The 25,541-nt window shown below is 38.7% G+C and overlaps 1 protein-coding gene across 5 annotated transcripts in view; it reads right to left on the bottom strand.

Annotated features, from left to right (window-relative positions):
* Positions 1–25,541, bottom strand: part of LOC106088992 (uncharacterized) — a 604,691-nt gene that overhangs the window by 390,379 nt on the left and 188,771 nt on the right. For 3 of the 5 annotated variants that reach the window (XM_059368662.1, XM_059368666.1, XM_059368664.1), the window contains one exon: positions 25,344–25,361. The exons of the other annotated variants lie outside the window; for them this stretch is intronic. The gene's annotated coding sequence lies outside the window, so the exon portion shown is untranslated. The remainder of the gene's footprint in view (positions 1–25,343; positions 25,362–25,541) is intronic. 5 annotated transcript variants of the gene reach the window in all.

The following is a 25,541-nucleotide window of genomic DNA, read 5'->3' as shown; positions in this document are numbered from 1 at the left end:
ACTAAAAGGCATCTTCCGGCTCCTGTTCCTGTGGTATCACAATGAACGAAAATGTCTAAGTGAGTCTGAATGGTAGACCGCCACTTTAACCTAACCCAGCACGAAAGAGTATACCCCCATCCTATGGTGAAGGGTATACAAATACTCTCTTTAAAGAAAAACTTCAAGACTTCAACCTAATCATTGATGGACTTCAAAATAAACCAGTAAATAAACCATTTCCACCTCACAATGAATATACTGCCCTCTTTGTGGGTGCGTTTGTATTCAGTGCGAACATGGACGCATGCTGCGCATGCTCGTATGTAGGTATGTATGTGACCATATGCGACATCACTTAGCTATGGCTTATGGCTATAACTTTGGCTTTGACAATGCAATGCAGTTAACAATCTAAACTTGGCAAGGCTCTCTAGGCCGTACGCCTTACTTGTGGGTCCAGTCTTGGCTCTGTCTAAGCTCGGCAATGCAAAGCTGCGATGCTGTTATCATGTGGCTTGTTGGCGGTTGTTTACTTTGGCTGTTGCAATTGAAGTTCTGCTTGGCGGAGAGTTGTGGTTATGGTGCCTCAACATCAGCTACTCCAGCTTGTTTGGCCAGTTTGAGGTGCTCCGTAGTCGTTGGGTTTTTTCTTCTGTCACTTTTTTTGGTTACAAGAATCTTGTTGTTGTCACTATTGTAATGATATATATTTTTTACAAGAATATTTTCGTAGATTCATTCGCCTTTACCGCACGGCCATCGTCACCACCAACCAACCTCACTAATACCATCACCACCCTTTTGTACTTGGCAATATGGTCGTAATAGAAAAATGTCTTTTGTGGTAGTTGCTGGTGCTTCTACAGTTGTCCTCCGGTGTTTTAGTTGTTCTTGTTGTTGCTGGTAGTAGTGGCAGTGGTTCCATTGCAAGCTGGTGTTATTTTTGGTCTATGGAAAACATATAAATTTGCTGTTTGCAGACATTTTGTTTGGTCTAACATGACTTTGGTCTTTCAATGATCATTGCATCTCTCGCACAGCAGCCAAAAGTCCGCATTTAGTATCGATGCCATACGTCGAGGCGTAAGGCATGTGCGTGTTAGCGTTAGGCTGGCTTCTGCAGTTGCATTTGGATGCTGTTGCACTGCTGCAGAGCCTTGGCGTTTGGCCGCGCGCTCTCTCGACCGAGTAGGATGGAGATCATGCCAAAGTGTAATTAAATTCAAAACACTGACATAACCATAACTTTTGGCTTGAACTTAGAGGCTTTGAAGGCAATTTAGAAATAACCAGTTATCTTTGGCTCTGTAACAAATTTTTATTACTTACACTACAAGTTCTGCCATGATTGCCAGTGATTGCGCTATGGGTGCCCCCCCTTTCCGTTCGCACCACTAATCCCTCGGCAAATGACGATTGCGCAGCCGCAGTTTGTTTTGGTTTCTTAATGTTTGATTTTGAGGTTTTTGGTACGTGCTGTTAGAAATCAGCAAAAAAGTTAGAATGAAGAAAAGAACGAGTATAGCCAACTCAAAATCAAGTTTATGCGGCAAACCGAAAACACATTGGCTTAAATTCAATAACTTGTTTCTGTTTTTGTTGTTATGTTTAATACCATCAGTGACTGTTGTAATAAAGCAAGGAATGCGAGGGTCGTTTGCCATTTGGGCCATTTTTGCATCCATATGTGCCGCAAAATGTACTCTATCTAAGGGAAGATTTTCGATTTACAAAATTAAAGACCGAAAACAAAAACAAGTAGAAATGCGTTAAATTTATATACCATTCACCATGGATGACAATTGACAATTCAAACGTAATCCGATGTACAGTATGCTTGTCAATTTTTGTGGGAGTCCTAACAAAACACCACCTGCAGAATTGGGTCTGCTGCTGAAAATGACTGCTGATCCATTCATGAAGGGTTGGTGAGGTTAAAATAAAGTAGAGTAAACTAAAATACATAGAGTGAACAAGTAAAAGCGTGCTAAGTTCGGCCGGGCCGAATCTTATATACCCTCCACCATGGATCGCATTTGTCGAGTTCTTTTCCCGGCATCTCTTCTTAGGCAAAAAAGGATATAAGAAAAGAGTTGCTCCGCTATTAAAACTATATCAAGATATGGTCCGGTTCGGACCACAATTAAATTATATGTTGAAGACCTGTGTAAAATTTCCGCCAACTCGTATAAGAATTGCGCCCATTGGGGCTCACGAAGTAAAATAGAGAGAACGATTTATATGGAATCTGTATCGGGCTATAGACCGATTCAGACCATAATAAACACGTTTGTTGATGGTCAAGAGTGGATCCGTCGTACAGGCAAATGGGATAATAATTGCGACCTCTAGAGGCTCAAGAAGTCAAGATCCCAGATCGGTTAATATGGCAGCTATATCAGGCTATGAACTGATTTAAACCTAATTTGACACAGTTGTTAAAAGAAAAAGTAAAAAACGTCATGCAAAATTTCAGCCAAATCAGATAGGAATTGCGCCCTCTAGAATCTCAAGAAGGCAAGTCCCTAGATCTGTTTATATATGACAGCTATATCAGGTTATGAACCGATTTGAACCATACTTAGCACAGTTGTTGGATATCATAACAAAACACGTCGTGCAAAATTTCATTCCAATCGGATAAGAATTGCGCACTCTAGAGGCACAAGAAGTCAAGACCCAAGATCGGTTTATATAGCAGCTATATCAAAACATGGACCGATATGGCCCATTTACAATACCAACCGACCTACACTAATAAGAAGTATTTGTGCAAAATTTCAAGCGGCTAGCTTTACTCCTTCGGAAGATAGCGTGCTTTCGACAGACAGACGGACGGACATGGCTAGATCGACATAAAATGTCACGACGATCAAGAATATATATACTTTATGGGGTCTCAGACGAATATTTCGAGTAGTTACAAACAGAATGACGAAATTAGTATACCCCCATCCTATGGTGGAGGGTATAACAAAACAAAAAATATATATAAAACAAGAACAAGTAAAAGCGTGCTAAGTTCGGCCGGGCCGAATCTTATATACCCTCCACCATGGATCGCATTTGTCGAGTTCTTTTCCCGGCATCTCTTCTTAGGCAAAAAAGGATATAAGAAAAGAGTTGCTCTGCTATTAAAACGATATCAAGATATGGTCCGGTTCGGACCACTATTAAATTATATGTTGAAGATCTGTGTAAAATTTCCGCCAACTCGTATAAGAATTGCGCCCATTGGGGCTCACGAAGTAAAATAGAGAGAACGATTTATATCGGGCTATAGACCGATTCAGACCATAATAAACACGTTTGTTGATGGTCATGAGAGGATCCGTCGTACAAAATTTCAGGCACAGTTGTTGGGTATCATAACAAAACACGTCGTGCGAAATTCCATTCCAATCGGATAAGAATTGCGCTCTCTAGAGGCTTAAGAAGTCAAGACCCAAGATCGGTTTATATGGCAGCTATATCAGGTTATGGACCGATTTGAACCATACTTGGCACAGTTGTTGGATATAATAACAAAACACGTCGTGCGAAATTCCATTTCAATCGGATAAGAATTGCGCTCTCTAGAGGCTCAAGAAGTCAAGACCCAAGATCGGTTTATATGGCAGCTATAGCAGGTTATGGACCGATTTGAACCATACTTAGCACAGTTGTTGGATATCGTAGCAAAACACGTCTTGCAAAATTTCATTCTGATCGGATAAGAATTGCGCTCGCTAGAGGCTCAAGAAGTCAAGACCCAAGATCGGTTTATATGGCAGCTATATCAAAACATGGACCGATATGACCCATTTACAATACCAACCGACCTACACTAATAAGAAGTATTTGTGCAAAATTTCAAGCGGCTAGCTTTACTCCTTCGGAAGTTAGCGTGCTTTCGACAGACAGACGGACGGACGGACGGACAGACGGACGGACATGGCTAGATCGACATAAAATGTCACGACGATCAAGAATATATATACTTTATGGGGTCTCAGACGAATATTTCGAGTAGTTACAAACAGAATGACGAAATTAGTATACCCCCCATCTTATGGTGGAGGGTATAAAAAAGACATTAAACAATCTCCGCATAATCTGGTATTGAACTTGGCTTAACGGGTTCAAGATCGATCGGAATACCATAACAAGATATAAACCAATTTAAACCACATTCTGGACAAATGTCGAGGATGTTGTGCCAAATTTGTGCCGAATCGCATAGCAAACACAGCTTCTATGAGCCTACGAACCTAAATCAGGTGATTGGTCTATATGGGGGCTATATTAAGATACAGACCGATATGAACCATATTCAATAATTATATGTCGGGGATCGTATAGAAACTCCTTGTGCCAAATTTTAGCCAAATCTTATATATAAAATTCAATTTGTGTTTGTTTGTTTGTCGATTTGCTTGTTTGTTCCGTATAGACTCAAATTCGGTTGAACCGATTACCTTGAAATATTCACAGATTGTGTAGGTTGGCCTGGAAGGAAACATAGGCTATATAATTTTTTGATATCGGGAGGGGGACGGACCCTCCCCCTTACCACAAAAATAAAAGTGGACCGATCGGGACAATATGGGATTCAAACGAAAGGTATTCAAGAGTAGAACGAATTCAAGAGAACGAATTTCATAATATAAGTTGGGTCCAAGTACCTGGGAGGCCACCCCAGCCCCAAAACCCCTTAAAATAGGTTTATTTGACGATTATGACAATATGGGACTCAAATGATAGGTATTCGGGAGTAGATTATGAATATGGTCAGGAAGTAGGAATAGGCTGTATAATTTATTGATAACGGAAGGGGGCGAACCCTCCACCGTTACCACAAAAACACCACCCAAAATCAAAAGTGGACCGATATGGACAATATGGGTATCAAATGAAAAGTATGCGGGAGTAGATAACGAATCTGGCATACAAATTCATGTGGAAGTATAAGGGGTCACCCCACCCCCATAAAAACGCCCAAAATAGGCATATTAGCCAATCACGGATATATGGGAATCGGTTGGTTTGTACCATATAGACTGAAAAACGGCAGAATCGATTTTTTTGAAATTTTCGCATATTGTGTAGGTTGGTCTGGAAGGAAACATAGGCCATATAATTTTTCGGTATCGGAAGGGGGGAGTCAAAAGTGGACCGATCGGGACAATATAGATATCAAATGAAAGGTATTGGAGAGTAAAATACGAGTATAGTATTACAATTTGAGTCTAAGTACCCGTCGAGCCGTCCCAATTCCAAAACTCCCCCAAACAGACATATTGGACGTTCATTTCAATATGGGACTCAAATGAAAGTTATTGCGGAGTAGATTTCGAATCTGGAATACAAAATCAGATCGAAGTATTATTATTAGACCCATTATGACTACGTGTACTTGGCTGAACCGACTTCCTTAAAATTTTCATAGATTGTGTACGTTTGTCTGGAAGGAAACATAGACTTTATAATTTTTAGATATCGGGTGGAGGCGGACCTTCCCCCTTACGCCAAAAACGCCACCTATATCTGAAAGTGGTCCGATGGGCACAATAAGGGTATCAAATGGAAGGTATTGGTGACCGGAAAACGAATATGGTAACAAAATTTGGGTCCAAGTACCCAGCGGTCCCCCAAACCCCATATTTGAGTCGAAATGTCTGAGGTACCATCCCTCCCCTAATGAGAACATTACCACCAGGAACCATGAAGGGGCAAATTCTCACACATCAATGAGTGCTTTCCGATTTAGGTTTAAACTCTTGAACTTAAACTTAAATGAAAAGGGATCTTTTTTATAGTCGAGTCCGAAGGGCATCCCGTAATGCTACACCTTTTTGGGGAAATATCAAGAAACATACCTAAATAAATAGCCTATTTCGAATTTAACCTTCCAGTGGACAAACATTGAAACTGTAAAAATTTGCAGCTCAATATTTTCGTTTTTAAAAGCTGTAACGTGATTTCAGCAGACCGTCCATCTGTCTTAGATCGCCTTAGATTTTTACGACATGAGCTTTAACATGGCCCCACAAAAAAAAGTCTAAAGGCGTTAAATCGCACGATCTAGGCGGCCAATTGATCGGTTCCGAACGTCAGAAAAATGTTCACCGAACTCGCTCACAATAAGTCCGTTGTTACGCGTATTGTGTGGCATGTGACACCGTCTTGTTGAAACCACATGTCGTGCAAGTCAAGCTCTTGCATTTTGGGCAAAAAAAACTTGGATATCATCTCACGGTAGCGCTCACCATTACGTTACTCACAGTTACGTTACTATTCGCATCATCTTTGTAGAAGTACGATCCAATGTTGCCACCAGCTTTCTTGCAATGCTTTTAGCTGAGCTTCGCTCCAAAATCGACAATTCTGTTTATTAAGAACCCATTGAGCCAAAAACGAGCTTCGTCGATGGAATAGAATTCGCTCGCGACGAACTTCCTTAAAAGAGCACACATTTTGATAATAACATACAATAATTTGCAAGAGTTGTTCGTTTGTAAGACAATTCATGGTTCTACACCAACTGAAGATATTTGACAGTGAAACAAAACACGAAACGTGTGTGAGCTGTTTAAACCAGTGTAGCCAAAAAATAATACCTAAAAAAACCCTTATATTCAAGGGGGGGTCAGATTTAGATACAGCTCCCTAAACTAATATTGCACTAATTTAGAGACTTGTGAACCGACTCACACGAAATTTGACAGAACGGATTCTCTGATGACTCTGCACCTCACTAGTGATTTAAAAAAAAAAATCGATTCATATTTGGATATAACTCCCATATATATGTTACTCCCGATTGTCACTTTAAGGGCCTTTGCAAACGCATTTATCAACCTCAAAATTTAGCTCAGTCATTTTTCCCCATATCGTAAAGATTTTTTTTTCGAAATTTTTTAAGTTTCAGCAAAATTTTATTTTCCATGTCTTAGTGTAGGGTATCAAAAGGTCGACTTCGCGCAACTTAAGTCCATCGTTACTTGATTCATTTCAACTAAGACTGTTGCGTCAATCAATATGTAGGGCCTTATATCAATATATGGAAGTGTATTAACTGAATAACTTAGCGTTCCTTTATTCTAGTTAAAAACATTATGAAAAGAGTCTAGGTAAACCATCTATCTGTTCATTGTTGTGATTTCATACAAGGCACATTTTTAGTTTAGATCAATTGACCATATTTTGCATACGACCATCGCAACTGCCAGCAACGGAACATGAAATGCCTTTAATTAGAAATACATTTAAGACATGATTGAAAAAGTTAATTGTGTTATAATTTCATAAATAATCTGCAGAGTGTGATAGAAGAAAGAAATAAATGAGTTTTAATTAAAAATCAATTTTCTCCAAATACTTTATAATCCAATAAAAACTTCACATACATACATAGATACAAACAGAAATACAAGCCCATTTCTTACCCCATACGTTTAGTTGGCCGACAACGGTCGTGTATCGTGTGTCGTATGTCGGCATTCATTGCTGTTGGTCACACTGGGTCTAGCTGCAGGAACCAGGTTTAAGTTATTTTGCATTGAGTCATAATTGAAAACAAAAGACTTAAGAAACGAACTTTTAAACTTAAGACAATTGAGTGGCCAGACGACAGGCGAACTGGCGCAGCGCAGCGTAGCGTAAGTCGATTCGACCCAACTCAATTGAACAGGCTCTCAGTGCGTATCAACTTTATGCATATTTAAGTGTGTGAATTTAAATTCGATTTGATATCTTTTCACTTTGTCTAAATATTGAATAGCCAGACAGATGGATGGACAAGCCGGTATACGCAGCATACGCACACCGTCACGTTGTGGGCGGGCAACGAACAAGGCAATACAAAGGTGCGGCTTAGTTATAATAAATCAAAAACGATTAATAATAAAATTATTTAATGGATCGTAGTCTTTAATTAAAAATTCATTATGTCTTTGTTTTCTTTAAATATTTCAAAATTATTTCACACATACATACATACAAACATGCTTGAATATGCATGTAATCATTGAGTAGTATTAACAGTTCTCTCGGGCTTGGTCAACACACAGATTTGTATCTCAATTTGATTTGAAAATGTGGAACATTTTTCCTTTGCTACTTTCGAAATGAATTTCTTCGCAATTTTCTCGAATTATGGTGTGATTCTAAGCAATTTGCTCGCATCTCATGTATGCGTTTTAATTTTAATGATAGCTATCACCACTGATCAACAAGCCGAAATCTTGCTTTGGGGCCTCACTGACCCAGTATTTCATTGGTTTTACTTAGAATTGAGATTTAGATCATTGCTTTAGCCTGTCCTCGTTTGGCAATAAATTAGTTTTAAAAATGACCCATGAAAACAAGAAGTTGTTTAGATATTTTGATAAACATCATTTGGGGGAAACAAATCGTATGGTGCTCGCCAAGGGAGTAGCCTGAACAGAAACCACTTCAAAATCGAAGCACAGGTCAGGCTTAACAAACGATAACATAACTGTAGGTTGTTATTGATCTAGGATATAAATATATGAGCTGAACAATTCTAGTTAAATCCGTTGGAATTGGAAACAAAAGTCAATGATGATTATCGCAAAAAAGAAACGAAATGATAAATAGTTCGTTTGATTGCTCACAATTGCAAAATTGACCGTACGTAGTTGGTTACTTTCTTCGCCTGCATAAGTGATGGCATAGGGACCAATGAAATCTTTTTCTGTTTATGCCCTACACCACTACTGTGGTACAGGGTATTGTAACTTAGTGCATTTGGTTGCTACACCTAGCAGGAAGAGAGATAGACCCATTGATAAGTATACCGATCGAGTCAGAAACACTTTCTGATTCGATAGAGTTATGTCCGTCTGTCTGTCTGTCCAGCCGTCCATGTTAATTTGAGCACAAACTACAGGTCGTAGTTTTCATCCGAGCATCTTCAAATTATGTACAGGCATATTCTTCGGTAGGGACAAAGTCTATTGAAATTGGAAAAAATCGGTTCAGATTTATATAAAGCTCCCATATAAAGGGTGATTTTTTTGAGGTTAGGATTTTCATGCATTAGTATTTGACAGATCACGTGGGATTTCAGACATGGTGTCAAAGAGAAAGATGCTCAGTATGCTTTGACATTTCATCATGAATAGACTTACTAACGAGCAACGCTTGCAAATCATTGAATTTTATTACCAAAATCAGTGTTCGGTTCGAAATGTGTTCATTCACCGTAACGTTGCGTCCAACAGCATCTTTGAAAAAATACGGTCCAATGATTCCACCAGCGTACAAACCACACCAAACAGTGCATTTTTCGGGATGCATGGGCAGTTCTTGAACGGCTTCTGGTTGCTCTTCACTCCAAATGCGGCAATTTTGCTTATTTACGTAGCCATTCAACCAGAAATGAGCCTCATCGCTGAACAAAATTTGTCGATAAAAAAGCGGATTTTCTGCCAACTTTTCTAGGGCCCATTCACTGGCCAAGCTCACTCAGTTTTTGCCGAGTGACCAAAGATGTGTGCGGTCTAGCGTTGTCCTGGTGGAATATGACACCTTTACGATTGACCAATTCTGATCGCTTCTCCTTGATGGCTGTATTCAATTTGTCCAATTGTTGACAGTAAACATCCGAATTGATCGTTTGGTTCCTTGGAAGCAGCTCAAAATATACCACACCCTTCCAATCCCACCAAACAGATAGCATAACCTTCTTTTGGTGGATATCAGCCTTTGAAGTGGTTTGAGCTGGTTCACCATGCTTGGACCATGATCGTTTTCGACTAACGTTGTTGTAAACAATCCATTTTTCATCTCCAGTTATGATTCGTTTTAAAAACGGATCGAATTCATTGCGTTTAAGGTGCATATCACAAGCGTTGATTCGGTTTGTTAAATGAATTTCTTTCAATACATGTGGTACCCATATTAAAATTGACGCCAAACAAACAAATGTAAACAAAATTTCGCGCACTTTTTTTCTAAAGCAAGCTAAAAGTAATAGCTGATAACTGACAGAAGAAAGAATGCAATTACAGAGTCACAAGCCGTTGAAAAAATTTGTCAACGCTGACTATATTACTACTATTGTATATTACTTTTGGGGCCACCCAATACATATACTATTTTTCGTAGCATGATAGTTTACTAAAAGCTATTTATTTGTCGAAAATAAATTTGCAAAGGATAGTTCTATATAAAGTAAATGAAAGCGCAGCCGACCTGTCCAGCTAGTATATATATATCCCGATTTTCACTCCTAGTGCCACTGCAGGGGCAGTTATTGACCAATCTTCCCATAACTTTGTACAACGCTTTTTTCGACGACTTCCACAATATCTATGGAATTGGGTCGAAATCAATGTTCGTCATATTTGGACTAATATTGCAATCAAATGGTCATTTGTTTACCGATTCTCTCGAAATTTAGCTGGAAAAATTTTCTTATCACTCTTAATGATAATGGTGAATTTCATAGCAATCGTTTCCGATTAAGATATAGCTCTCATATATTTAAGCTCGAAATCGGTTTAGATTTAGATATAACTTCCTTCACGGACGTAGCTCGGATTTTATTATGGGGGGGGGTCCCCACATTTGTTTTGAATCGAAAATTGCCAACATTATTCTGTTACTGTGAAATTAGTAAAGAAACCTCAAATTGCTTTTGATAATTGTGGATATTGTTTATGTTGTAGCAGTGTATTGTACACTGAGGTGGCATTTTTTCCCGTAATGTTTTGGCTTGTCGAAAGTCGGCAATTTTTTATATCCCAAAAATTAAACGAAAAAATTTCTCAAAATTCTTAGGAGTGAGATTACTCGCATATGTTTAATGTGGTGTTGCATTTGATAGTTTCTATATTAACAAGTAAAAAGGCGTTAAGTTCGGCCGGGCCGAACTTTGGATACCCACCAACTCGGGTATATATGTAAACCACATTTTGTCAAAATATGATGAAAACTGCACACCTTATGCCCCATAGCAGCTATATCGAAATATGATCCGATTTGGACCAAATACTAATAAGTACAAGTCATTGTTCAATTGTGTATAACAAATATTGATTTTTTTAAACCAATCTAAACCATATACGACACGAAAGTCGAAAATCCTTACGTAAGTCACTGTGTCAAATTTCAGTGAAATCGGATTACAAATGCGCCTTTTATGGGCCAAGACTTTAGATCGAGATACCGGTCTATATGGCAGCTTTATCCTAATCTGGAACGATTTGGGCCAAGGTGCAGAAAATGTCGAAAAGCCTAACAAAACGCACTGTCCCAAATCTCGGCGAGATCGGACAATAAATTGGCCCTTTATGGGCTCAAATCCTCACATCGAGAGATCGGCCTTTATGGCAGCTATATCCAAATATGGACCGATCTGTGCCGATCACTGTCCCAAAATTCAGCAAAATCGGATAATAAATGTGGCTTTTATGGGCCTAAGACACTAAATCGGCGGATCGGTCTATATGGGGCTTATATGAAGATATAGTCCGATATAGCCCATCTTCGAACTTAACCTGCGTATGGACAAAAAAAAGAATATGTGCAAAATTTTTGCTCAAAATCTCTATTTATAAAGACTGTAGCGTGATTTCAACAGACAGAAGGACATGGCTAGATCGTCTTAGATTTCTACGCTGATCAAGAATGTATATACTTTATAGGGTCGGAAATGGATATTATGATGTATTGCAAACGGAATGACAAAATGAATATACCCCCATCCTTCCGTGGTGGGTATAAAACATAAATTTAAGGCAATAATCCTACTTCTTTTGACAGCAGATGCTGATTTATGCCAAAATCAATAAAACTAGCTTTCTTCACTAAATAGTCATAAAATATTAAGAAAATGATTTTTTTCTCCATTCCTCCACCATAGAATGGGGGTAAACAAATTTCGTCATTCTGTTTGTGACTACTCGATATATTCGTCTGAGACGAATATATCTATCGATCGTCACGACATTTTAAATCGAACTAGCCATATCCGTCCGTCCGTCTGTCCGTCCATCCGCCCGTCTGTCTGTCCTTCTGTCGAAAGCTCGCTAACTTTTGAAGGAGTAAAGCTAGCCGCTTGAAATTTTGCACAAATACTTCTTATTAGTGTAAGACGTTTGGGATTGTAAATGGGCCATTTCGGTCCATGTTTTGATATAGCTGGAATATAAACCGATCTTGGGTCTTGACTTCTTGAGCCACTAGAGGGCGCGATTCTTATCTGATTGGAATGAAATTTTGCGCGACGTATTTTGTTATGGTAGCCAACAACTGTGCCAAGTATGGTTCAAATCAGTCCATAACCTGATATAGCTGTCATATAAACCCATCTGAGATCTTGACTTCTTGAGCCTCTAGAGGTTGCAATTATAATCCGATTTGCTAAAATTTTGTACGACGGATGCCCTCATGACCATCAACATACGTGTATATTATGGTTTGAATCGGTCTATAGCCTAATAAAGCTTCATATAAATCGATCTCTCTATTTTACTTCTTCAAAATCGGACAACAGAATCGAATGTTAGGCGTAATGGGTTTAAATTTTGTCTTTTCATTGAAATTTATATAAAGAAACAATTGTGAGTTGTCTTTTAAAGAGATTTTCGCTGAAATTGTATTATTAAAAAAAATTGCATTAAATTAGTGCTAAAGTTTTGACATAAGAGAATGCTACGCTAAAATTTTGTCTTTAGAAAAATTGCATTAAAATTAGTTTAGAGCAAATGCTGGCTTTGTAGAATATTATAAATATGAAATTTTGTCATTTAAAAAAATTTTATTTAAATTTTTTGTTTAGAATAAATTAAATTTAAATTTTTTCTTCAGACAACATCATTTTGACCCCCCCTGGCTACGTCCCTGGCTCCCATACATATGTGTGTCAGATTTTGGGCAATTTGCAATAATGTTGTCATTTGTCAACCGTAGTTATTACAGATTGAACATATTTGCTGATATGGTTTGTTTAATAAACCATCTGAAACATTCGGCGAAGTCCATCAAATTGGTTCAGAATAAGATATAGCTCCCACTTTTTACTTATAGGGTAGATGTAGGGTATAATATAGTCGGTACCGCCCGACTTTTGCCTTTCCTTACTGGTTTTATTCTCAGTTTTTGAATCCAGATATGCTTCTTTATATAGTTAAACATGTAAAAAGGGCTTAATTATGCCGGTTCTAAACTGGGCGCTTAATCTGTTGATGATAGATTTTCAAGGTAATGAGTTGGCTTCACGTGTCAAACTTTAATAAAATTGGATAAAAATGTGTGATTCTAGGGGCTCAATAAATCAAAGATGTTTGGCTTATTTGTATTCCAAATATAAACTGTAAACCGTACCGTAGAGGTTAGCATTTCCGCTAACCTCTACGGTACGGTTTCCGCCACCTCGGTTCAAATCCTGGCAAGAACATTTCGAAATATTTTCAGCAGTGCAGCCTAGGAGGGGATGGCTGGCGACATTGGTGAAATACTATGCCATGTAAAAACTTCTACCCAAACAGGCATTGCACTGCAGCACCCCCGTTCGGACTCGGCTATAAAAAGGGTGGCGCCTTATCATTGAAGTTAAACTAGAATCCGACAGCACTCATTGATATATGAGAATTTGGCTCCTGTTCCTTCATGGAATGTTCATGGGCAAATGCGCATTTGCATTCGACTAGACATTGTAGTTGGGACTGCTCTAAAATATTATGTCCAAATGGTTGGTCTTTAAAAAAATATTCATCAAAGAACTGATGGGAAGTTGTTGGTGTCTTCTGTGTAAAATTCGCAAACATTTCAAATTATTCATGCAACAAAAGAGATCCATCAATGACCGATGAGCCATTTACTCAACACTTCATTGTCCATAACAGCTGGACATATATATACATAAGAATACGAGTGAGCAATGCTCACTCACTAAGCATATGTTATGATGTGTGTACCACCGTACAAGACTTTACTTTGGCGAAATTTTCTTTCAATGCCCGGTTTACCGCCATCGTCAAAGAAGACGGAAGAAAGTAGGTAATTTTTTTTTTTTTTTGTTCGCAGTTTTCTCTGACTGGATTGACTGGAAGGTTGGCCGGAATTTATGTAGTCAAATGCTTGATATCTTCAATGAATTCTGTAAGACTTTCCATTCAAGCACTGTCCGTTTGGCCATTACCGCATTTGTCGACCAAGAACTCCCCACGCATCTCATTAGCCTGAGGCTTAACACCATCGCAAGCAGATGTTTTGGAAATTTCCAAAGTATCTGAAATCCCAATAAATGTCTGCACTACACATTAATCATTTAATTTTATCATGGAATTTCTTTCTAAGTGATATTGGAGCCACTACAAAATACCAGTGCCTTTGTTTGGGGGGAACGAATGGAGAATGATTTGCAATTTAAATTAGATAAGAGATGAATGGTGGAATCTTCTGGACAATGGAAAAACTACATGAACCAAATTAACGATTTGTGGGTAAAAATTCTTCTAGGATCCAAGTGAATAGATTGGAAATTTGTCTTCAGCTTCATTCCAATGTTAAAGTTTGCCCCCGTTCCCTAATGGAATATTCATGAGCAAGTTTGCATTTCCAAGGTTCCACATAAGGTTATATGCTTTGAATATTGTTAAAATGTTAAAAATTAGCCGTAAATATGGCACTATTTCATAAAAAAGATGGACCTCTTATATAAAGATCAAACATTACTTTTGAGTTTTACAAGAAACGATTGATTTATGTGTCTCTCCAATATGGCAGAGCGTGCAAATGCAAAATACCAGAATACTTTGAAAATTTTCATAAAGCGATAGTAACTTTTTAAACCCGCAAGGGGGCGGAAGACATGGCATAAACCAATGCATCATCCCATTCGAATATTAGTGATCGTACGCTCTGCTGTATATTAAACTGTTATATTGGGTTGCCCAAAAAGTAATTGCGGATTTTTTAAAAGAAAGTAAATGCATTTTTAATAAAATTTAGAATGAACTTTAATCAAATATACTTTTTTTACACTTTTTTTCTAAAGCAAGCTAAAAGTAACAGCTGATAACTGACAGAAGAAAGAATGCAATTACATAGTCACAAGCTGTGAAAAAGTTTGTCAACGCCGACTATATGAAAAATCCGCAATTACTTTTTGGGCAACAATGTACGTATATATTAAATTGAAATAATTTTTTATACGATAATTATCGGTTCTTCATTTTTAGCGGAATAAAAAAGAGAGCTATCATTGCTATAGCCCGTCGAGTTCGAATCCTGGCGAGACCATAAAAACAAGTAAAAGTGTGCTAAGTTCGGCCGGGCCGAATCTTATATACCCTCCACCATGGATAGCATTTGTCGAGTTCTTTGCGCGGTATCTCTTTATAGGCAAACAAAGAATAATGAATAAGAACTGTTACGCTATTGAAGCTATATCAAGTTGTAGTCCGATTCGGACCATAAATGAATTGAGTGCTAAACATTGCAGAAGTCATTGTGTAATATTTCAGTCCATTCGGATAAGAATTGCTCCTTGTAGGGGCTTAAGAAGCAAACTCGGAAGATCGTTTTATATGGGAGCTGTATCAAGTTATAGATCGATGCAGACCATATTTAACACGTATATTGAAGGTCATGGGAGAAGCCGATGTTCAAAATATCAGCCAAATTGGATAATAACTGCGCCCTCTAGAGGCTCAAGAAGTCAAGATCCCAGATGGGTTTATATGGCAGCTATATCAGGTTATATATTGATTTGCGCCATATTTAGCGCATTTCATCCTTAATTGTTGGTTAGTTGTTTTGCGATATCAATTTAGGGTTGGAGTTTCTATTTCTGAATAAGCTCGAGCTTAATACAAAGTTCCGAAGCCAGTAGGTTGTGATCTGGTGGTACATCAGCTCCTGTGTATGTTAAACATTCTTTTACGAACCAATATCGTTTGTTTATCAAATTCTATTTGATTTCTCACCATGTTTTTTTCTTCCATTGTCCTGTGGAGATTTCTTTGTGTAGATTTGAAATGTAGACTTTTCTTGTTTGTAACCTGCATTTTGAATTCTTGGCAGATTAGCACGAGTCTACGCCCTTTTGTATTTTGATCGCCCAGGCCGAATCTTCCGGTGATGTCTTTAATTTAATCACTTTCTAACTTTGCATTAAAATCACTTTGAACAATTGTTTTTTCATGTCTTTTCGTCATTCTTTATAATCGTTTGATGTTATTATAAATAAAACTCCACCCTGCACCTTATTTGTACTTGAGACGCACCTTGGAGCATAGGCTTGGATGATGCAAATATTACTGGTTGTTTATTTTAATTAGCATTGTCCCATCTGTCATTGGGACGTATCCTGTGACACATGCGCCTATATAGTTTTGTACAATGATACCAACTCCATTTATATGGACTCCGCTTTGAACGATAATTTTTAATGTTGTCCGATTTAAACGCACCGCACTCCTTCCACCATGTTTCGCTAATATGTATATTTACAGATGATTCATTTCATTGAAAGTGTTCTTTAGCATTCTGGTCTCGTAGAGACTTTGGATGTTTCAATTGTAGGTGTTGATGCTAAACCATTTTCTCACCTGGTCACCCTAATCTATTTTCTCAGTTTCGCAACTATAAGCATACACCCATACACGTCAGCTTTCCCGCTCCCATCGTTGTGTGTGTGTGTTTCTCTCTTTTTTCTGAAGAAGCCTTGCTTTATGCAGTCTTGTCTTCTTAGTCGGAATTTCCTTTTATTTTCCCTTAAACAAACTTACTTGTTATCTGAGCTTCAACCATTACTTTTGTTCTTGGTTAGAGTTTCGTTCAACCTCCTTTACACGGCATTCTTTTCCCATACAATAAAAAGTTACTTGTACATTTCTGAATTCTTATACGCTGTGTTTCCATTTTTTCCCCTTTCCTGCCAAACTTACCTTGCGAGGAAAATATTTCTATTCCGAGAACTCCAGCAACTAAACCATGTTCTATCCTTCAGAGCTAATCCCCTTGGCATTTTCAGAAGGTTTTTTCGTTGTATTACTTCCGGGTGATTCTAAGCACCCTCTTTTGGGCGGAGACTAAGGGCTGTACGTTTTAGATTATACTGTTCAAGTTGTACGATTTTCAAGGAATATTACTTCAGTAGTATCCCGTTGCCATCTGGAGGGTTTATAGTTTTCCTTCTGAACATCTGTCGCTTATCTGGAGAACAGACGCTGTTTGCAATAGCTCAAAATGGGAACAGACACTGCGGTGGAATGGCTATTGGTTGTTTAGGTTAGGTTAAAGTGACAGTCTGCCATCGGATTAACTTTGTTATATGGTTGCCCAAAAAGTAATTGTGGATTTTTCATATAGTCGGCGTTGACAAATTTGTTCACAGCTTGTGACTCTGTAATTGCATTCTTTCTTCTGTCAGTTATCAGATGTTACTTTTAGCTTGCTTTAGAAAAAAAGTGTAAAAAAAGTATATTTGATTAGAGTTCATTCTAAGTTTTATTAAAAATGCATTTACTTTCTTTTAAAAAATCCGCAATTACTTTTTGGGCAACCCAATAGTAATACCACTAGTTATAGTAATACCACAGGAACAGGAGAAGGTAGATTCCTTCTGGTTCCTACCGTTGAACCATTAAGATAGCCTTAAAAGGCCCAACAACCTGCTAAATCAGACAAGTACTTAAAGTAATTAGAACCTAAAGTGGAACTCCTTCTGACTGCCAGTGCGGAACATAAACTCAGCAGATGTTCTAAAGTCTCTTCTTCCTCGACGTCCTCAGAGCTTCGGAGAGGAACATGACATTGTATCAGGGATAATACAGTGTTCGCAGGACCAAAGAGAAAGCTTCCTTAGCCTCACAGCAGTGGTCGTAGCACAATGTTCAGAGGCATTAGATGCAGCATTCAACTCAGTCCATCAGATGGTGTCGACCTCAGTGCGGCTGTGATGCACAAACAAGTTACTCCTTTGGATTGATTGCTTCAAGTCGCAAATTTCTCAGCATGTCGATTAAAGCTTCAGCCTGCATTTAAATGGAACATTATGCCAGTAGTTTTTCATTCGGACAATAAAACTCTAATCCATACTACAAAGGTTTCCACTATCCGCAACCTGTGGAGGCTTCTCGTAATATCTAGTTGTGCCACCGAAAGAGGGCAGTGCTTATATAAAAGCAAGGGAAACAAATTCTTGGACCTTTAAACACACAACTTGTATCGTAAAGAGGTAATTACTATTAGGCGATAATGGAAAAGCCTACACTAAGCAAATATTTATTTGAAAATAGCTGATGATACATCTCAAACTATTTTTATACCCTCCACCATAGGATGGGGGCATAATAAATTTCGTCATTCTGTTTGCAAGACCTCGAAATATGCGTATAAAACCTCATAAAGTATATATATTCTTGATCGCCGTGACATTTAAAGTCGAACTAACCATGTCCGTCCGTCTGTCGGTCGAAAACACGCTAACTTTTGAAGGAGTATAGCTAGTCGCTTGAAATAGTTTTTATTAGTGTACTTTTTATTAGTGTAGGTCGGAATTGTAAATGGGCCAAATCGGTCCATGTTTTGATATAGCTGCGATATAAACCGATCGCAATTCTCTTTCGATTTGACATTTTTTGCAGGTAGTGTTTTGATATCACTGTGCTAAGTATGATTTAAATCGGCTCATAACCTGATATAGCTGCCATATAAACCGATCTTGGGTCTTGACTTCTTGAGCTTTTAGAAGGCGCAATTCTTATCCGACTTGGCTGTAATTTTGCACATGGTGTTCTAGTATCACTGCCAACATGGAAATCGATCCATAACCCGGTATAGGTGCCAAATAAACCTATCTTGGAAACCGATTTCCCGATTTTGCTTCTTGAGCCCCGATTCGGACTATAACTTGATATAGCTCCTTCTCCATCCTCCTTATTCATTATTCTTTGTTTGCCTGAAATGAGATACTGCGCAAAGAACTCTACAGATGCGATCCATGGTGGAGGCTATATAAGATTTGGTATCCAAATTTCGGATGGAGTACCTAGGGGGGCCGCCCCACCCTAAAACTTATCAAAGGAAAGGTATTTATGATAAGAATAAGAAAACGTGTCTGATATCCAAATGTCGGACCAAGTGTTAGAGCGACCACCCCAACCCCCAAAACACCCCTAAATCGGACATATTTACCAACCTTGGCAATATGGGACTCATATGAAAGGTTTTTGCGAGTAGAATACGAATCTAATATCCAAATGTGGGCCCACGTTTCTGGGGGTCCACCTTCCTCAAAACACCCCGCAAACAGAACTTATTTACTGACCATGGGAATATGGAGCCTAAATAAAAGGTATTGAAGTGCGTCCTCCCAAGTGTTTGGGGGCCGCCTCTCCCCCAAAACGGGGGGGGGACAAATTTACGACCATAGCAATGGGGCTCAAAAGAAAGGTCATTGGGAGTAAAGCACAAATCTGATATAAATATTCGGGAAAAGTGTCTATGGGGCCACTCCACCACCACAACACCACCCAAATAGGAAGTAATTGCTGATTATTGCAATATGAGGCTAAAATAAGAAGGTTTTTAGAGTATAACACGTATCCGATATATGTTTTCAAGGCCAACTCACTGAGTGGCCGCCCATCCCCTTAAACACAACCAAGCCGGTCATGTTTACCGACTACGGAAATATGGGCCTCAAATTAAAGGTATTTGGGAGAAGACCACGTATATGATATCAACATTAGGGGCCAACTGTCCAGGGGACGTCCCACCACCATAACAACCCCTAAATAGGCCGTATTTGCTCACCAAGACAATTTGGGTCTTAAAGAATGGGGAACTAAATATTTATAGTTTTTAGGGCCAATACCCCAAACCGGACATATTTGCTGACTTTTGCAATAAGGAGTTTAAATGAGATTTGGTAATATGGGGTTCAAATGAATAATATATAGTAATATGAGAATAGAGCACATTGCTGATATATTTTCCAGGTTTAGTGTTTGGGGGACCACCCAATCCCCAAAAACACCCCTAAATCGGGCATATTTAATATTTACCGACCATGTCAATGTGGAGCTTAAATGAAAGGTATAGGGGGTGGAGCAAGAATTGGTTCCCTTTCCCAAAATAAAGCACAAACTGTAATTTTTTGGGAGTAGAATACGAATTTGATATCCAAATGTGAGACCATGTAATTAAGGCATCACCCCTTCCCTAAAACACCCCCCAAAGGGTAAACATTTTTTGTCCTGCCAATATGTGGCTTAAATGAAAGATATTTGAGACTAGAAAACGAATCTTCTCTTTTCTCAAATACCATTTATTTAAACCCCATATTGCCATTGGCTTAAGAGGAGTTTACAGGATGAGGAGTCCCTCAAACACATGATAACCTATTTTGGGGCCATGTGTTTGAGGGACTCCTCATCCTGTAAACTCCTCTTAAGCCAATGGCAATATGGGGTTTAAATAAATGGTATTTGAGAGAAGAGCACGATGCTGATATTTTTTTAGGGCCAAGTTCCTGGGGGACCTCCTCACCCTCGAAAACACCCCTAAATCAGATATCAAGAGAATATCGGACTAAAATAAAGTGTTATAAGAATGGAGTACACCTTACATCTAAACTTAAATTCGTAGACCAATAAAAATCATATGGGATTCGAACAAAGGCATTTATATTGTTAAATTGTTAGCCAAGCGATATACTATTTTCGTCAATCCCATGGCGGTCGGTTGTACGTACCGGTTTGACCCGATGGACTTCTTCATCGGCAAGGGCTGCCGCCTCAGTGTACATAACTCACGTATAACTCACTGCTACAACAACAACAACAACTATTTTCGTAGCATGGCATTTCACTAAAAGCCCTTTAATTGTCGAAAATAAATTTTTTCAAGAAAAAAATTTTGTTCCATATAGAGTAAAAGAAGGCGCAGCGGAGCAGGCCCGGGTCAGCTAGTTTTTTATATATCTCAAATTCATAGTTTCTTTCCTTGTCGAATTTATTCCTTATTTGAGTTCAATAAACCTGTCATTAGAATCCTACTTTGTCACCAACGGCCTATGCGCCCGTCTACTCTAGTAAACCTTTCATTGGCCTATCTTTTGACTAATTCGACCCTAGGAATCTCAACTTCTTTAAGCTCCATTGTCACACCAAATACAACTCCGTAACTAGATTCATAAGTCAATCTACCGACATGACTTAATGTGCCCCGATTTCTTTTCTTCCAAGTAATCATCTAATAGACTGTGTGAGATGTGTATTATCTTTTAGGGTATCCAATGCTTATTTTAACTATCGATATTTTTTCAAATTAGTTCCGAGAATACCACGGCATGAATTCTGCGTTTCTGCTGCAATACAATTCTATGAAATACCATTTTTAAATACCTTTTAAATAACCTCTTAGCATATGTTGTGTAATGGACTGTTTTCGCTTATACTCTAACGCAGTGTAATTCTTTTGAAAATGCCATAGTTGGACTTTTTGATAATTTGTTATAATTGTTGTGTCAGTTTCAAGAAGTTTGACAGACAACATTGTAATTTTCCGCTAGAATTATTAAAAAAATATTCTGTGCTTTTAGATATTAGCCAAGCTTGACCAAATGGCAAAAAGCACACAAAACACACCACTACGATGGTTTATAGGTGATACAGCACAAGCAGCATTCTATTCAAATGACATTGGGCCAAAGAGCATGGAGAAACAACCATATCATAACTATAATTTTAATAATCATCAATCAACATTTATGGCAGCCACTGTTTTGCCATACTCGGCCAGTGTACATTATTTGCAAAGGGATATTCACAACAGTAAAGAGACTCTCTTTAAGTGCTTTCCGCACTTGTTACAACTAGCGTAACATTTGGTCTCAGTGATATGTGGCTACAATGAATTGTAGCCATTTTAGAAGTTATGTTCTTTTCCATTTTTCTACAATGGCTTAGCCAATTTTTCCGCAGTAATGTTCTTCATTTCATTGCCTATGATTTGTGTCGTCTGTCTCCTCGAGTATTTGTTGCACAATGTTGGTTACATAAATAACGGTTTACTCACTTATGGGGGCTCTGCTTCAAGTGACGAACAATTGGAATGGAGTAGTCAGTAATACGCTTGGAACTTCAGCCAATGAATATGGTGGTGATGGATGCATCGTTCGTTGAGATGGCGTTACTGTGGTACTGATGGTAAAATTGGCAAATTGCCCTGTTTATCGCTCAAAATGTATTCACGCTACATTTGGCATTAACGTTTACCTTTCTCGTGCAAACATTAAACAGAGAAACGGAGAGGAGCTTCACTCTTATGCTAATTGGGAGTCCTCAATTCAAATTCAAATTCAGAATAAAGTACACCACTATGAATACATTGGACAACAACTATGCATTCAAGGAGCCAAGTCCACAACATTAATTGGATTTAAACCAAAATTGAGACTATGTTCAGCATCAGCTATGCAAGTTTTTAGGAAATTAGGTTAGGCTAGGTTGAAAAGAGGGTGCATATATTAATCCGCCCCATGCCACCTAAGCCAGTAAGTGGCTTGTTGTGCGCTCTAAAAACTATATAGTAACCTCTAAAAAGAAAATTTTAAGTTAGAAATTCCGTGCTACTTACAAAATCCTTAATTGTTTTCAAAAGCACTCCCCTAAGTTGGTTCATGTTTGATATTGTGTCTCCACCTAAGTGCCGGTATCTGTTAAACGCGAAAGCCGGGCAATGACAAAGGAAAAGCTCCAACGTCTCATCATATTCCCCGCATGCCCTACACATGCTATCACTTGCCGCACCTATTTTACATAAGTGGGCTCGTAGTCCTATGTGTCCCTCCTTTCTGTAATAGCCTCGTCTTCTCACGATCTGGATCCCCCCATAGGATTTTCGCCATCCTACCGACCGTTTAGCTGTTGCACAATGTTGCATGCATTTTTTAGAGATAAACTGCTCACCAAATTCATCCTCCAATATTTCCATTAAGTTCCATTTCCCTTAAGTCGGTTCATGTCTGGTATTGTGTCTCCCCACCTTAGTGATGCTCCAACGTCTCATCATCTTCCTCGCATGCCCTACACAAGTAATCAATTGCTGCACAAGTAAGTTATGATAAATGAAGACTATTAGGTTAGGTTTAAGTGGCATTCTGCTATCCGACGCACTTTGACGTTTTCGCCCATTGTGATACCATAGGAACAGGAGGAGGAAGATGCCTTCTGGTTCCTACCGTTGAACCATTAGGATAGCCTTAAAAGGCCCAACAACCTGTAAATGTCACATCCCCTAAATCAGACAAGTTCCTACAGTACTGAGAACCTAAAGCGAAACTCCTTCTGACTGCCAGTGCGGGACACGCAGATGTTCTATAGTCTCTTCTTATCCGACGTCCTCAGAGCTTCGGTAAAAGTTGTTACTGGCAACCTTTAGTCTGTCAGCATGTTTTCCTATCAGACAATGACCTGTCATGACGGACTGTTCTAGCCAGTGACAGCAATGCGGTAGACCTCTTCAAGTTAAGATTAGGTCACATAATATTGGAATGCTCACAGTCCTCTCTTTGTGACCATCTATCATTCGTTGACCTTCGGGCTTAGTCCTGAAAACCTAGCTTACTTATAGCTAGAGGCATACCCACAGACTCCAGTTCCCCTTGAATGTATAAGGTAGTTTCTAGTCTCGCAATCTCACCTGCTCTGCAATTCCCCGGGATATTGGTGTGTCTAACATCACCAAAAGCAGGGTGCACGCCTGTCACCAATGTATGTATGCGATGACAAAAAAAAAGCCTGATAGCAAAAAGGCGGAAGCTATTTCGTAACTCTGCTGGCATGAACAACCAAACCATCTCTCAATTCAGGTACATCCATTCAAATTACACATGTGGCGATAAGAGCTCTCTAATGGTTGCAAGAACTTTAAATAAAGCAAAAAACAAGGCTATCCACCTTACCGCACAGTTGTGAGGGTATGCAACAGGTCTGGGTGTCTGTCTGTCTGTTGGCTGACTATTCTAATGATAATGATGCTTGTTTTCCTTATCATTATCCAAGACCTGGTCGTCGTAACCATTGCCTTCATTCGAGCGTCGTCGACATCGTCATTGTCGTCGCAGTAGTGTTGCCATTAGCAGGGGGAACAACTCTATGCAAACCTCGCTTAAGGAGTTCTGTTGTGCAGCTGTCAGTTGGGAAAAAAACACACTAAACCGAGCAAATTCACTTTGCATAACAACCATTTCAAACGTTTCAATTTCAATCAAATTAAGATTTTTGTAGGAGTTTTTTGCTCCCCATCAAATTGTTATGTTTACATAGTGTGAGGCGGTGGAGATGGACCGAACGAAAGCTGGAAAGGCCTGGCGGCTAATGCCAGCTCAGAGAGTGTGATGCGTACTTACCTTTATGGCTGTGAAGAACGTTTTTATGCAAAATAGACTTTTATTACAATCTGCAAAGATCATTGCTGTCCAGTCTTTGTTGGTATCCCTATAATTATGTGATTTGGATGATGTGATGGAATATCAGGAAGGAAGACTTTTCACTTGGTGATTATGTGAGATCCACTTGGGTTTTGATGACTGGGCGGAGACAGATCAAATGCCAGAACTGTTGTACAGGCCATAATCACACACCACATGCAAGAGTTGACAATCTCTTTAGGTTGGGATGGCCAAAATGGCTTCGTTCAAACAATACAAATAATAATATGGCCTCATTGTTGTTCTCTCATTGCAGTCATCGGAGGAGTTAAAAGTTAGACGCACATTTGCAAAGGCTATAATTTCAGATGAGCTGCTCCCATACCGGTAGCCAAAAAGTCTTTCTAATCTTGATTGGCAGACACCCAGCAATTACAATACTTTTCTTGTTCACAAAACTCCACTCCAAAACCATTGAGCTTGTCATAACCAAATACACTTTCACCACATGTGACAATGAAGAAAAACAAAAAAAAAAACGCCTTTCATCTCATCACCTCAACGTCTAACAAAAGCAGTTGACGCTCATCCGAGGCAGCGAAATCTTCGCTGCCTAAAAATCTTGACCTTAATAGCAGCATTCCATGGCATGAAATATTCACATGCAACGAGCTGCTTTAATTGTTACAAGATCATGTAATTATAGAACTTGACACTTGTCTTATCTGTGACTTAGTCGTCGTTTGGTGTGGTGGGGAAACAGGTTCCCAAGTGTTATAATTACACATTCAAATGTCCAAAGTACAGATAGATGAAACGATACGTAGGTGTTTCATTTGATACAAAAAAAAGATAGAAAATATACTGGGCTTCAACTGCCAGCACTTTCACTGTAAGGGCCCATAAATGGAAGCAAGGCTTAACACCAAATTCGAGACATTTGCATCAGTAAGTATTTACTTACCTTTGAAATGATCAAAATCTGAAAGGCAGACAGAGAGAGAGCAAAGAAGATCGAATTATTTTCAAACAAATAATATGGAAGCAAGTAAAACGCATAATTATAAGCAATCAACTATAACCACATATGGAAGCCATTAAGAGATCGGTTTATATGGGAGCTATATCAGGTTATGAATCGATTTGGACCACACTTGACACA

This window comes from Stomoxys calcitrans, chromosome 5 (assembly GCF_963082655.1).
Source record: "Stomoxys calcitrans chromosome 5, idStoCalc2.1, whole genome shotgun sequence".
Lineage (NCBI taxonomy): Eukaryota > Metazoa > Arthropoda > Insecta > Diptera > Muscidae > Stomoxys > Stomoxys calcitrans.
Note: the sequence above shows the minus strand (reverse complement) of the source record. Positions and strands in the feature narration are given on the sequence as shown.